This window comes from Lactuca virosa, chromosome 1 (genome assembly GCF_052849685.1).
Source record: "Lactuca virosa cultivar CGN04683 chromosome 1, Lactuca_virosa_CGN04683_v6, whole genome shotgun sequence".
NCBI classification, from domain to species: domain Eukaryota; kingdom Viridiplantae; phylum Streptophyta; class Magnoliopsida; order Asterales; family Asteraceae; genus Lactuca; species Lactuca virosa.
In genome coordinates, this window is record NC_136426.1 from 44,284,790 (window position 1) to 44,301,394 (window position 16,605).

General features: G+C 37.9%; 1 non-coding gene across 1 annotated transcript; it reads right to left on the reverse strand.

The window, feature by feature from the left end:
• Positions 1–8,966: 8,966 nt before the first annotated feature.
• On the reverse strand, positions 8,967–9,073 carry LOC145151680 (small nucleolar RNA R71). The gene has a single exon (XR_013732242.1). It is a non-coding gene; the product is annotated as a small nucleolar RNA R71 (small nucleolar RNA).
• Between the last annotated feature and the right edge of the window lie 7,532 nt (positions 9,074–16,605).

Genomic DNA, 16,605 nt, shown 5'->3' on the forward strand with positions numbered 1-16,605 from the left:
ATTGATCTAACTCCAGAAAGTATAAAGTTTGGATCTTGGTGGCTTTCTCATGTGGATCTAGTTGGGTTATGAATTGTTATGTTTGGACCTTGAAGAAGAAGGAACTTGGTGATCAAGCTATGGTTGGAGTCAAGCTTCTAGATCCAGAACCTTCATCAACTTTGCAAGCTTTTGGAGGTATAAAGTCTCAACCTTGACAAATCTTTCATGTAGATCTAGCTAGTGGTTTTTGGTTATGGTTTTGGTCCCAAGGATGAAGCTTTATGGTTGAAATTCGATTTTTAGACTTGGGGTTGCCACCCTTGATGCTATTTGAGTCCCTAAGACAGAAAGTTGTCATCTTGAAGGTCCTAATGGCTTCATGCAAGAGTTATGGTCACTTTTATGGAAGTAGAATGCCATTTTTGGAGTTTGGGTTTGTTTGGGGCTTGCAAAGTCACCAAGTCAGTGACTTTATGGATTAAGACGTTAGGTAGAGCTCAGATCTGTAATTTGGTCCCTTGGTTTGAAGCATTAAGCACTTAATGGATTTTGTGCATCAGCCGTTTGTACGCTGCGCGTACAACCCTTTTGCCCAGTACGCTAAGCATACAAAAGAGGTACGTTGGGCGTACGCTCTCAGGAAGACTTGGGCCTTTGTGGACTTTGGACCTTTGGGCCCTAATGGTTGTGGGCCTGGATTTGCTAATTATTAGGCCTGAATGTAACTTTGGGCCGATATAGGAATGGTTGGGCCTATAGGGCCTCGTGGCCCAATATAGATATGGACTTCGCATTGTGGGCCTCGGTTTGGGCCAATTCTTGGATTAGGTTGTTGTTGGCCTTCGTAGGCCAATTGGGGTCAGGATTATTGACTAAGGAGAATATTGGAATTTAGAATAAGGTCCATTAGAAAGGTTCAGGCCCAATTTGGAAAATTGGGCCATTGATGGTTTTATGGACATTATTATGTTGGGCTTTTGTTTTGGTTTGGGCCTTAGTTTTGGATCATACTGGGCCATGGTAATTTTACCCCATGCATGAATTAAGGATTATGGTATGGGACCCAATTGCTAATTGGGTATATTGATTGGTAGTGACAGCTCGGGAAGCTGGCGGGGCAGCAGCTAAGGAATTCATGCAGGAAGCGTCTGCAATGCGCGGTGAGTCTCCTCACCATACCAATAGGTCTAAGGCACCAAGGCCGACCCGTTATGCATTATGTGATATGCTAGTTGATTTCGTGTTATGTGGTACGCTAGTTGATTATGTGGTATGTGATATGCTAGTTGTCTTTATGATGCTTGCAGGGAAGACCTCGGGGGGTTCCCAAGGCACTAGGGTGTAAGACCTTGGAGGGTTTCCATGGCATCCTTAGCCAAGACCATGCGAGGGTTTCCATGGCATTGGGCTAAGACCATGTGGGGGTTCCCATGGCACCCGGAGTAAGACCCCGGAGGGTTTCCAGAGCATCCTTATATGTATGGTTGATATGACAGTGGGCTAAGACCATGTGGGGGTTCCCATGGCACCCGGAGTAAGACCCTGGAGGGTTTCCATGGCTTTCTTATTTGTTTGTATGCATGGCTTGTGTGATTGATATGGTTGATGTAGCTGTTACAGCTGATATGGGATTATGTGATTATGTGGATTATGTGATTATGTGGATTATGTGATTAGCTGTTACAGCTGATATCGCAGTGCATGCACCCATGTTTTCCGCGTTGAATGATTTTGGGATGAATTCTGATAAATGTTTTTAATTAACAATGTTTTGGAATGATTGGAATAAATGATATCTATGTTTGGGTTATATTAAAAATGAAATTTTTACCCCTGATTTTTGGGTTGTTACAATTTATTTTCATGGTTTATACAGACAAGGTTTTAGATTTTCGTTTAATAATGAAATTGGTTCTATTAATGCTTTCTTTAATGGTACTTTCTATTTTGAAGCATTGCCTTGTATTGGAGTATATGAAACTGTGAATGTTGTTGATAACTTAGGAAATAATATGTTGCACATCGATTCGTCCAAAGGTTTGGACAAAGCATGCTTGTGGCATTGTCGTCTTGGACATGTCAACAAGAAACGCATAGTCCAACTCCAAAAGGATGGAGTGTCGGAGTCATTCGACCTTAGAGACGATGACACGTGCGGGTCTTGTTTACTTGGAAAGATGACCAAGTCACCCTTCACTGGTACTTGTGAAAGGGGTGAGGGTTTATTGGATCTCATACATACGGATGTATGTGGAACTTTTAGATCCACCACAAGGGATGCAAACCGCTTCTATGTGACTTTTACCGATGATTATTGCAGATATGGGTATATCTACTTAATCAAGCACAAGTCAGAAACTTTTTGAAAAGTTCAAAGAGTTTAAGCAAGAAGTGGAGAATCAGCTGGGCAGGAAAATTAAAATGCTCCAATCCGATCGAGGTGGTGAGTACCTTAGTATTGAATTCCACGACTACCTCACGGAATGCAGAATTGTTTCGCAATTGATGTCGCCTAGGACACCGCAGTTGAATGGTGTGGCTGAGAGGCGCAATCGAACCTTGTTGGACATGGTTCGTTCCATGATGATTCGAGCTTCGTTACCTATCTCATTCTGGGGGTATGCCTTAGATATTTCCGCTCATATCCTTAATCTAGTCCCAACTAAGAAGGTTGCCAAAACACCTCACGAGATGTGGACAGGGAAAGTTCCCTCGTTGGCACACATCAAGGTTTGGGGTTGTGAGGCTTTCGTAAGATGAGAGACTCACGACAAGCTCGAACCTCGTAGTGAGCGATGTATTTTCTTCGGATATCCGTAGAAGGTCTTTGGATATCTCTTTTATAGACCGAGTGACAATGTTGTCTTTGTTGCGAGGAGAGGGGTTTTCTGTGACACCAGTCAAATTTTGGTCAAAAATAAATTGATCAATAATCTTAATTGGGATGAACCAAGTGGTAGAGTTTGTAACAAGGTTTCCAAAAACATAAAGAACACTGAAATCCGAGTTATAACGAAGAAGTTATGACCAATCGAAAATCCGCGTCAAAACCGGCAAAACACTATTCAGTGTAAAAAGTGAATTTTCGATAAAAGGCTTTTTATCCTTAACAATCTAAATGAAACTTGTAGAATATGTTAAACCGAGAACGTTCATAAAAAGAACGTCAAAATCTGACTTCGTATGAGGAAGTTATGATTTTTCGAAGTTTCGGTTTAGCAGTAAACAGCTAAAAATTCGAAATATAAATCGATCGATATTTAGCCGACGCAACTTAAACGAGAATCGAAAGTCTCGTCAAAAGTAGCACAACGGTAAAAAGACAGACGAAAACGGACGTCGGATGAAGAAGTTATGAATTATTAACGGATTCCCATCCCGGTCTGTTTAAAATAATAATATTAAAAATAAAGTCAAAATCAGCCGACGAAGTCTAAACGAAAGTTGTACAGTATAATTTTACCTACACGTGCATATAAAGAACGTCAAAAACGGAGCTCGTATGCGAAAGTTATGAATTTCGCAAGTTTTTGGCACGAAAATCGAGAATTTGTGGATAAACGAGAAATTTCACATGTCACCCTTCGGACACGTCATCATCACGTGCAAACCGAGAATTCCGCTGCTGACCGACGCGTGGTTGCTGACCCACCCTCGCCTCGCCACCTGTCCCCCTTCGGCCGAACCCTCGCACCCCTATATAAAGGGTGCGAGCCTTCTCGGATGGAAGGGTTTTTCACCCCATTTTTGGCTCTTTTTCACTCCTCTCACTTCCATAACTTCACAAACAACCCCCAAGGCCCCGGTATCACGTCGAAAGCCCGAAGCAAGCCCCGGATCCCCGGAATTCTCGAGAAGTCATCCTCTCTCCTGTCGAAACTCTGCCCGATTTGAGCCGGTTTCTCGTTAAATAAACTCTTTACGGGAAACGAAACGCTGCCCGAATCACCGCTTATCAAAGTGAGTTCATACCCCTATAATTTACCTTTTCAATGGTTTTTAAATACTTTTTAGGGGGGGAATACAAGTTTAACACAATATTAAATTGTGTTAATAACTGTATGTGATAATAATCACACAAAGAATTTCCGTATGCTTTTAAGAATTACCAAATACTTTCAAAATAACGTGAAGCCATGTTAAATCTTTAAAGTCATGTAAAAACTCCGTTAAATTCTTTGAAAAATGTTTTATAAGCTATTTCAAAGTATAAATGCCAAAATCATATTTATATATGTATAAATATATAAATAAGATTTGAAGGGCTTAGGACTAATGAATTATCCTATATCCTTTTCCTTGTTTGGATGTGGAATTAGGGTTGTATTATTTGTCCGAAGGTCGTTTCCTTCTTAATTATATATATATTATACATATATTAGTCTAAAAGGTTACTCCTTTTAGTATCATTACCTTTGTATCAGGCTGAGCAAAGGTGATATTCCATGAGAATTCATGCTAATCAGATAGAACATATAAATTATAATAGGTATAATTTATGATTCAAAACTAAATATACAAGTATGATTCATGACTGTATACTTTCCAAGGAAATTATCAAAGTACATTCAACTATACCAAGATATGTATAATACCTTAAATATAAAAACAACATATTAAATAAGTAAAGATACATCATACCTAGTTTGCATTAACAAAGGTACTATACAGAGTACCAGGGTTAGCAAACACGTGGTAATGTCGGGTTTGCATTAGCAAAGGTACTATACAGAGTACCCGAGTTAGCAAACACGAGGTAATAATACATTCTGTCGGGTTTGCATTAGCAAAGGTACTATACAGAGTACCCGAGTTAGCAAACACGAGGTAATAATTCATAATTCAAGTATACTAGAATACACTGTTTTACAAGAAACCAGGGTTTTGATTCAAAACAAATCAAGGGTTTACACTTATCAAATACATGTTTGGAAAACTAAGAATATACTGTCAATCATTATTTCAGAATGATTGGGTTTTCAAAACTAATATACATGTAACGTTTAATATGCTTTTTATGAGACTCTATATTTAGGTTGTTTAATTCATTTTAGACAACATAGGAAAGTCCTGAAATTATAACCAGAATCTCCAGCCGGGGATCGAAACAAGTGTGTGTAGATCTATATCGGGATTGACAACCCCGCACTCAGGCTGCTAGCTACAGTCCGACATACACGCCAATGAGTGACAATTGTTATCACCAGTTTAAACGCGCACAAAGCGTTTGTTTCAGGCCATCCGTCATAGTATGGTTATAATAAAAACTACTCATTAAAAAGGTATTAACAATATGTTAGTGTATAAACAAATACACGAAAGTACACCTTCAAAGTACCAGTTTATAGAATACAAAAATACAATGGTTTAATACAGTTTTCATTAACACCTGGTGGAGCGAGGCACACTCTCATTTTCAAGTCTTCATAAAGGAATACAAATACAAAACAGTAATACAAAGAGAACGGTTTATGGATTAAACCACTTATCCGATGGAACTTAGTCACTCAATCTCCGTAAACTAGTATAACATAAAAGACCTTTAGTGGTTAATTCTATAATTCCTTAGTTATTACATCATAGTTATACATAAGTAATATCTGATTAACAGTGAAATGTGTGACTTCCGCCTTACTTCCTGTTCCTTGTTTGGTTGTGGGCTTAGGGCAGATGCACCCAATTGACTGTCCATTCGATATTGTGTTATGTATAATCAGTATAAACTAAGTAATTATAGAGGGAAACTATTGAGGTTATCAATCTAGCACCTCAGGAAATATAGGATTTCCTGGAGAAACCAATGAACTTATTCAAAGAACTTAGGGTATACTTAACAGAACTAAAATACTTATGAACTCACCAGCTTAAATGCTGATCTACTCTTTCCAAATAACTTGTATTCTCAGGAATCCAGTAGACAGGTACACTCCCGAAGCTTTTGAGAAGACGACCTAGTACCATACCGCGACTCTTGTCTTCTCCTGTACCTACTTCAGTGTTTGAATATGTAATGTTTAAACGCTTATGTAAAACTTATACTTATTAATGCAATGGTTGTTTGTATTTTGATTACTATGTTACATGTGTTGTGATACTTACTTAAAGTCCTCCGCCCCCGAACGTTTCTTCCGTTCTGGTTTGGGGGTGCGAAATTTTCCGAGGGCGAGAACTCATATGTCAAGAGGACAGTGGGAGGCAAATTGATCTTGAAGAGCTTCAAGAATCAAGCGATGAAGGAACCTCTAAGACTGGCGCTCAACCCGAGGAGGAAACTCCTGTTGAACCAATTGACGAGTCCCTACCTCTTAGACGTTCCTGTAGAGTTAGTGTTCCACCTGTGTTGTATGGTTTCCATATAACAACTGAAGGTGATAAGTTTATCAGTGATAGTACGCTAATAAATTTGGATGAACCTAACAACTACAAGGAAGCCATGGCAGGCCCGGAGTCTGCAAAATGGAAAGAGGCTATAGACAGCGAGATTCAGTCCATGTATGACAATCAAGTTTGGAACTTGGTTGACAATGTGACAGGTCATAAGATGGTCGGATGCAAATGGATCTTCAAGAAGAAGACCGACATGGATGGGAAAGTACCCATGTATAAGGCGCGACTGGTTGCGAAGGGCTTTACTCAAACTCCCGGAGTTGACTATGATGAGACCTTCTCACCAGTAGCGAATATTAAATCTGTAAGGGTGATATTGCCATATTTATACATATTTTTAGGCAATATTTAAGTACATTTTTATTAATATTTTGGTTATTTGCAAGGAATAATGATACTTATAAGGTTAAAATGTATTTTGCAACCAAATAGAAGACATTTTGAAGAAAATGGACTAAAAGCGTCAAAGAATGGAATTTTTGAGGATGAAGACTTAAAAGATAAAAATCCAGCAGAAATTACGCTCTCACGACATGAGTATTGAAGGCTCACGACGTGAGTTGGGACATTCCAGAAGATAAGCATCGAGTAGAGGAATCCTTGTAAAACACGGATACTTACGCTCTCACAACGTGAGACACATAAGCTTACGGCGTGAGTACGGATAATTCAGAAAGTATAAATAGGACTTGATCCCTACGATTGGGAGAGGTTGGCTGGCTTGGAGAAGTTCCAGAAGTCGAAAATCACAGAAAAATAAGGCATGTGAATTGTTCTTAACACCAAGGAGGAAGAAGAAGTCATAATTCGATATTTAGTTTGGTACTTTTAATATGTTTTTTACTATGGATTGTTTGTGTTTATTTGTTAGAATGTCCAGCTAAATCTAGCTGCTTCTGTTAGCGAGATGAAGCTGGAACACATGTTTTTAATATATTAGTTTAGACTTTACTTGTTGGTTATGACTTGTGTTTGATTAATTACGCCTAGCATGCTTCATTTGATATTAGATTGCTTTAATGTCGTATTCTGTGTAGTTAATGACCATTAATCTGCATGAATTTGAATACCTAGTAATCTAATGAACATTAGGTTATTAAAGCTAAGATCGAACCAATCTTAGAAAAGTAATTAAATTATTAAATTTGGCTGTGCTAGAGAACTCATGTTATGACCATAATTTGTGTTTGTCAACCCAATCTTACATAGCTCCAATATTATTCAACAATTGATTATGTGTTAAATTATGTGTGAACATGCAAAGATCTACATGAATTAGTTTATATTAGTAAATTTAGAACTGAATTGCTAATAATGTTTTAATTGGTAACCAACAAGAGTAGTCATAATTAATTTATAAACCATTGAGGGAAAGTGGATTCGAGCTAACAAAAGTGTTTGTTTATTGATTGAATTTGTGTTAAGAATTAAGTTCATCTAAACTTGCAAAATTAGATAAAAACCAATACTTTGCTAGGAATTTAGGTTAACTTAGTAGTAGGTAAATTAATTAGTTAAAACCGTTCCCTGTGATCGACACCCGACTTACCCAAACTATTCTATAATTTGACTAGGTACACTGCCTAGGTGCAATTTAGTTAGTTAATTTAGTTAGGTTAATAATTTAAAATTAGGTGTAGCTATTTGCACGCATCAAGTTTTTGGTGCAGTTGCCGGGGAACGACTTATTTAATTGTTAATTTACTTGTTTTAGGTTAATCGATCCATTTTCTGGGGTAAAACCTGCAAAAAGTTATTTTTTTTCAGCTTAGTATTTTTTGTTCAGAACTGAACTCACAACATGAGCTTTATAGGCTCACAACGTGAATCCAGTCATTTTTCTTTTTCTTTGTTTTTCTGTTTTCGTTCAGCTTTACGTTTTTTTATTTGTGTTTATTTTGAAGTAGTTCATGACCATAGGTTCCAACACACCTTTGGTGCCACCACTTGAAGATCCAGAGTCGTCCATTCACAAGAAGATGGATAAGAACGAAGGAATAGACCAACCACCAAAGAAGTCACCTTTCAAGGATCTCAAGTCAGTTTTTGGGAAGAAGAAAGGGAAGAACACTGGAGAGTCAAGTACATCTTCGAAGGATAAAAGCAAGGTTGAGAGCTTTGATCAAATACCTAGTCCGTAAGAATCTGAGTACGAAACTGAAACAAAATTCGATTTAGGAAAAAGTAAACCCGAAGACGAGCCAGAAAACGAGATGGCTAACATTACTGATATGTCCATGGGAGCTTACAAGAAGCGAATTACAGATGATGTTGGTCATGGCCTAGTACAACCTGCAATGCCTGCAACTGCCAAATTTGAGTTGAAAGGACACATCCTTACTGCACTCAAGGATGTACCATTTTCTGGAAAGGATCATGAGGATGCTTACAAGCATTTGGATGAAGTTAATGACATAGCAGACTATTTCAATGTCCCAAATGTTCCTAGAGAGACAGTATTGCTGAGGATGCTACCAATCACTTTTAATGGAGCTGCAAAAGACTAGCTAAATGCACTACCACCTGGTGCAATCACTACTTGGGCACAAATACGCAAGCAGTTTTTAAAACAATTATGCCCACCATCTACGATATCTAAACTCAAGAATGCAATATCCAACTTTGAGCAAAATCCGGGTGAGTCACTTTATGAGGCATGAGAACGTTATAAAGGGCTATTAAGAAATTTCCCTCAAAACGACCTCAATATACAACAAGAAGTGCCTATCTTTTATGACGGGGTTAATGTCATGACAAGGCAACTCCTTGATTCTCAAGGACCACTTCCAAAGAAAAATATGGGTGATGTCAAGGAGTTAATTGAAGAGTTTGCAAAGCATTCTCGTGAGTACCACAATCCAAGGAATGAAGGTGTTAAGGGCATTGGGGGAGGACATTCTGAAGAAATGGATGTTGTACTAGCCATGCTTGATACTATGGACAGGAGAATGACAAAGATGGACCAGTCAATACATGCCATTAGAGTTGGATGTGAAAGGTGTAATGGTCCACACTTAACCAAAGACTGCCACTTGGATGATAATAGGAACAGAAGAGCTCAAGTTTGCTACTCTAGTGGGGATAAATTTGATGAAGACTGGAGAAAACCAAAGAAGGAGTGGTTGCCATATGATGAATACAAGAAGCAAAAGGAAGAAAAATATAGGCAGACAGGCCGAGGCTTCTATCAAAAAGAGCAACCACCAGCTGAGAAGAAAGTTGACTTGGAGAACATGCTGGTTCGTTTTATGGATGCTTCTGAGAAAAGGCATGATGATATTGATGCAACACTAAAAGATCAAATGAAGATGATGAAAGATCAACAAGCTATGATGATTGACTAACAAGCCCTATTAAGAAATCATCAAGCATCGATCCACAATCTCGAAGCTCAACTTGGTCAACTAACAACTTTGGTGAAAGAAAAATTATCTTCATAATTCCCCGATAAAAAGACTCAATCCCATGTCATGATGATCGAAACTGAAGAATAGGCGATTTCTCAGTTCTTAGAAGCACTAGAAGAGGAGCCAAGACCATCTGAACCAAAGCCGAAGAAAACAAAGCTTGAAAATAAAGATTTTGTTGAACAACCGAACTCACGACGTGAGCCTTCTATGCTCACGACGTGGGCCCAGTCTGAACATAAAAATTCAGCAGCTATTCTGGCTTATCATCCGCCTTTACCGTTTCCGTCCCGAGCTAATCTTCATCCACTGGAACGAGAGCATCTGGAGTTTATAAAGCACGTGAAGGGTATTCCAACAAATACTCCTTTTATTGATTCGTTATCTAAGGTGCCCGAATATGCGAAGTTCATACAAGACTTAATAGATACTCGTCAACAATTAAAGAAAAATTTCAAGGTGATTCTTAGTGAACAAAGTTCAAAAGTGGTATTGGGAGAGTTACCAAAGAAGATGGGAGGTCCTGGACGCCTCACTCTTCCATGTGAATTTGGTAATAATTTGAAGACATATGCTTTAGCCGATTCTGGGGCTAGCATAAATTTGATGCCCTTTTCATTTTATAAGAAGCTCAATATTCCAAAATTGAAGGCTACAAGAATGACCATTCACATGGCTAACCGTTCAGTGACACAACCTAGGGGCATTGTAGAAGACATCTTAGTAAAAATTGGGAAATTTGTTTTTCCAATTGATTTTGTGGTTATGGACATGAAAGAAGATGCTGATGTTCCAATTATTCTTGGTCGCCCTTTACTAAATACTGATGGTGCCTTGGTTGATATTCGCGAGTCCAAGCTCACTTTGAGAGTTGGAGATGAAGAGGAAACTTTTGGAGTAGAATATGGGTTCCAAGGGAGTGATGTTCAAGGTGAGGTTTTCAATATTGATGAAGAAGATGAACTTGGAGAATTGGAGAAGTTAATGGAAGAAGAATTAAAGACAATTCAACAAGTCAAACGCACGAATCCGAGAACATTCGTTCCATTTTTAGTTGAAGTAATAGCCTTTACAAATCCAACTTCTTGGGTAAGCAAGGAAAGTGACGAATTATCAAGTGACGAGGACGAATACGATGTTACTTCCAAGGAAAAGAGATTGGCCATGGTTGAAAAGATGTTTTCTGTGGAGCTGAAGTAAGAGGAAAAAGTAGACAATAAATTTCAAGAAAATAAAGGGACCAAAAGAAAGCTCGATGCAAATGAAATAAAAGCTAAAAAGGAGAATTCAAAAAAAGCGTACATTAGACGAGTCCAAGCATACAAAAAGCCATGGAAGGAACAAAAGATTCAATTGGTGATGGACTCTCTGGAAAACTCAACGTGAGGAGGCACGGAGTCCGGTTCATGACTCCAACAAAAAGAAGCGCATCTCGGGAGGCAACCCGAGCTCGGTTTGAATTTTCTTATCATTTTTGCCTTTATGTTGTTTTTGCATTTTTAGTTTTAGGAAAATTAATCATCTCGTCGTCTAGTAATTTTATGAATAAAAAAAAAATTAAGAGTGGGGTCCCTAAATTTAGTGGTAATGAAATTAAGGTCTTTAGTATAAAATGGGAGTGTTAATTAAGTTGATTTTTCGAACTCACGAAGTGAGCACGGGTGGCTCACGACGTGAGTCCAAGAGGACTTACGGGATGATTTAAGCCCAACATTTCTTTTAAGTTTATTTGTGTCCAATTGAATGACCCGAACATTTTAACCCATATATCACTCACGACGTGACTAAGGAAAAATCGGGACCACTTGATTAAAGAAATCAAAACACATTTGACCTATCATTTTCTAATCTCACGAACGACGACAACCTCCTGGTCCCCCCACACACTTGATTCCGGCCGAATCTACTTCAAAATACCTTTTGTGCTTACGTAAACATCATTCTAAGGTAAATATTTCTTACTTCTAATGGTTAATTTTGGATAATTTGTTGAAATTAGGGGTTAGGGTTTGTTTTGTGTTTGAATGTCGAATTTATGCCCTAAAAATGCGATTCATCTACTGCATGTTAGTTGAATGTGCTTATAATTTCTTTAGAAGTAAACCCCAATGAGATTTTTGGCCAGATTTCTAACCTGTCATGTTCGATTTTCGCTAAGGATTACGAACTCACGACGTGAGCTTCACTACTCACGACGTGAGACCTGGGAATAAGTCATCTGTTTTTATGCTAACCCATTTAACATATGGAGTGTTTTGTTTGGTTTCTTGTTTATTTGTTTTTGCAGAGGAATGGCTTCCAGGGGATCAAATGAACAATTTCAAGGACATGTGTCATCCCGCCATGTTTTGTACCGACTTCCCATGGACATGTCTACCACTGTGCTCACCAATTTCACAAACAAATTAGGGTGGTTACATAACAGGGAATTTGTTCTTTCCCCAAGGATTGACTGGGTCCGGTTTGAGCAAATTGGGTTGATGGAGAGAATGACTCCATTTTTAACAAAACATTTTTCCGAGGACGGTTTTTCTTTCACATGTAACGGATGGAGGGATTTATTTGCCATCAATAGGCCGGTTTATCAAGAGCTATGTGTTGAGTTCTTTGCTTCTGTCTCCTTTGAAGCAGCTACTGTTGATCCTTTTTACCCAAGGGCACTGGTTTTCCCCTAGGTTGTGAGTTCAAGGAGTGCAGCCTCGCAGAGTTTGCATGGCGGATGGGAATATATGAAGAGCAGTAAACCCAGTTACCAACATTTGAGCTCTTCATGAGGTCTGCAGCCCGTGAGTATTTACCGGGTGTATCGGGATGTGCTTTTTGGTGTTCTATTGCAAATGGTACTTTCCACTCGGGTGTTTCACAGGAAAGTCATATTAGATCCCCGATCCACCGATTACTTCACCGGTTGATCACTTTTTCAATCAACCATAAGCGACATGGGGACAAAGTAACAAGTTTGAATCTCTTTTTCTTGTGGAGCATGGTTACACCCGGAGTTTTCTGCAACATTCCCTATCATCTGGCTAATTATTTGGATAGCAAAGCTGCCATCTCACGAGCCGGTAGACCTATCAATGGAGGTCATTTTATTATCCGCCTTGTCGAATCATATGGCCTTCTTGTACCTCGTTTGACCAGGACTTTGACACTCAAGCCTGGAGATGATCTTACTATGGGTTTTTTGGAGTCCATGCGAGTGGTTATAAATAATGGATCGCATTGGAGTATACCGCAAGATGATGATGCTGAACAACCCTGCGAGCAACCCGAACAACCAAGGGCAAGAAGACGAAGGAATGTACGAGGAAGAGGAGATCGAGGACAACCGGTGCAACTAAATGCACCCATGGGAGGAGCCAACTTTAGGGGAGACATGTCGAGATATTTTGATCATTTGTCTTTAAGTGTCAATTGGATTGGTGGGATGGTAGAGAATATGATGTGGCATTTGAATGTAGAGCAACCCCCTCATTTGGGAAGTCATTATCCAATTTGCCCAACATGGAGTTCTTATCAAAACCCGAGAGGAGATGGGGCTGGAACAAGCGGAGTGATCGAGGATGAAGATGATGATTGATATTCTAGTTTATTTTTAGTTTATTTTAGTTTTAGTTTTTGTTTGGTTTGTTTTTGGTGTGTTTTGGGATTGTAAGACTATTAAGATATTATGTTATTTTTTTCTTCTTTGGTTGTTATTATTCAGATTTGCTAGGAATCGCAAGAAAGGAATGTCGAGATAGGAGTGCGTTTATGTTTAGCCGCGAGTGTTTAGAGTCGAGAGTCGAGACTCACTATTTGAAATAAGTGTGAGGTGAGTCAAAAGAGAAGATAGAGTTAGAGAAGGAGTAAAAAATAATGAATTTAGAAGAGTCTTAATGAATTAAGACATTGGTTGAAGTGCACAAATTTAAAAGAAGAATTGGCATAATGGTATTCTGTTTCCCCAGTTCTCACGTTGTGAGACCTTACACCTCACGTCGTAAGATCGTTTATGAAGGTTTCCAGATTGCACATATTTGCGACCTCACGTCGTGACCCTTACATCTCACGCCGTGAGTCTAAAATTTTCACGAAATTGAAGCTTTTCATTCATCTTTATTATATGGGTTACCACCACTCTTCTTGGCATTATTATGGAGATTATTATGACTCATTTTCTCTACCATGCAATGTGGCATATGCTTTCCCACATTGTTCGTTACGCTTTGGAGTTTTACACTGCATTTCTTGAAGATTGAAGTTTCGATTCTATATTTTGTCGGCATATTTGCATATCTCACATGTTCAAGATCCAAGTTCCTTACCAGAAGAGTCCGTATTCAAGATGCACAATTTTTTCCACACTTTCAGAATTCAATCTCGCCACTGCTATCCCAGGGGAGTATGTTCCTTTTTCTCCCTTTTATTGCTTTTAATTTATTTTATGCATACAATGAGGACATTGTATGTAATAAGTGCGGGGTAGCGGGTAGAAAAAGTAAATTGCTAGAAATTAGAAAATTAAAAAAAAATTAGAAATAAATTTTAATAGATTTGAAATAGTAATCTAAAAATTGGATCTAGTAATAATTAGTTTAGACTTAAGTTTCTAGTGTTGCATGGGATGATCCGATGAGAGCTTAAATGTTTAACCGAGCCAACATATGTTATAGTATATTTGTGGCTTCCCAAATCTTAGTGAAAAGTTATGAGGTATGAAAGGTAATCTGGTAGTTTATATGAAATAATATGTTTTGCAGCCTAAACCTGAAATCCATCCAGGAAAGCTTATTTAGTCATTGCACATAGACTAATACATTTAGCCAATAAAGGTTGAAGTTAAGCTCCCTTGCTTAAGCATGTAGGTTTTAAGCGAAAAAAGTGAGTTATTTAAAAAAAAGAGAGAGAAATTACCAGAAAAAGTTGTAAGAATTTTGGAGCTGTCAAAGTATGAATATCAAAAGATCAATATTCTGAAGAATCCAAAGTTGAAGATACCAAAAGTCAAACAAAAAGGTGGTGAATTCGAAGAAATCGAAGATTAATTATTCAAAGAAGATAAGAATTCCAAGAGCTCCATTGTGGTATCAAAAGTTGTAATTTTTCTAGATTATGTATGCTTGAGTAGCTTAACCAAAAATACATTGAGGTTAAGAAAGATTTATGAGGATAGATTTGGAGGGTTGTAAAAATGAGTGTCGTATAAACTAAGGGGTGAAGGTTCATAAGGATTGTGAGTATTTAGGATTGGGAATTTTTTAGGAACCTTAGACACAAATATGCGCATTGAGGTCTTGGTGTAATGGCTGAGCTTGAAATGGATTGTTTTATGTGATGTAAGTGATGAGGGTTTGAGTTTAAAAATAATTAGATTTGCTTGAGGGAAAGCAAAGAATAAGTGTGGGGTATTTTGATATTGCCATGTTTATACATATTTTTAGACAATATTTAAGTACATTTTTATTAATATTTTGGTTATTTGCAAGGAATAATGATACTTATAAGGTTAAAATGTATTTTGCAGACAAATAGAATACATTTTGAAGAAAATGGACTAAAAGCGTCAAAGAATGGAACTTTGGAGGATGAAGACTTAAAAGATAAAAATCCAGCAGAAATTACGCTCTTACATAGCTCCAATATTATTCAACAATTGATAAAAATCCATCAAATTTATTAAATTAGTCTGTGCTAGAGAACTCATGTTATGACCATAATTTGTGTTTGTCAACCCAATCTTACATAGCTCCAATATTATTCAACAATTGATTCTGTGTTAAATTATGTGTGAACATACATAGATCTACATGAATTAGTTGATATTAGTAAATTTAGAACTGAATTGCTAATAATGTTTTAATTGGTAACCAACAAGAGTAGTCACAATTAATTTATAAACCATTGAGGGAAAGTGGATTCGAACTAACAAAAGTGTTTGTTTATTGATTGAATTTGTGTTAAAAATTAAGTTCATCTAAACTTGCAAAATTAGATAAAAACCAATACTTTGCTAGGAATTTAGGTTAACTTAGTAGTAGGTAAATTAATTAGTAAAAACCGTTCCCTGTGATCGACACCAGACTTACCCAAACTATTCTATAATTTGACTAGGTACACTGCCTAGGTTCAATTTAGTTAGTTAATTTAGTTAGGTTAATAATTTAAAATTAGGTGTAGCTATTTGCACGCATCAAGTTTTTGGCGCAGTTGCCGGGGAACGACTTATTTAATTGTTGATTTACTTGTTTTAGACCAACCACCAAAGAAGTCACCTTTCAAGGATCTCAAGTCAGTTTTTGGGAAGAAGAAAGGGAAGAACACGGGAGAGTCAAGTACATCTTCGAAGGATAAAAGCAAGGTTGAGAGCTTTGATCAAATACCTAGTCCGTAAGAATCCGAAAATGAAACTGAAACATAATTTGATTTAGGAAAAAGTAAACCCGAAGACGAGCCAGAAAACGAGATGGCCAACATTACGGATATGTCCATGGGAGCTTACAAGAAGCGAATTAGAGATGATGTTGGTCCTGGCCTAGTACAACCTGCAATCCCTGGAACTGCTACATTTAAGCTGAAAGGACATATCCTTACTGCACTCAAGGATGTACCATTTTCTGGAAAGGATCATGAGGATGCTTACAAGCATTTGGATGAAGTTAATGACATAGCAGACTATTTCAATGTCCCAAATGTTCCTAGAGAGACAATCTTGCTGAGGATGCTACCAGTCACTTTTAAAGGAGCTGCAAAAGACTGACTAAAGGCACTACCACCTGGTACAATCACTACTTGGGCCCAAATGCGTAAGCAGTTTTTAGAACAATTCTGCCCACCATCTAAGATATCT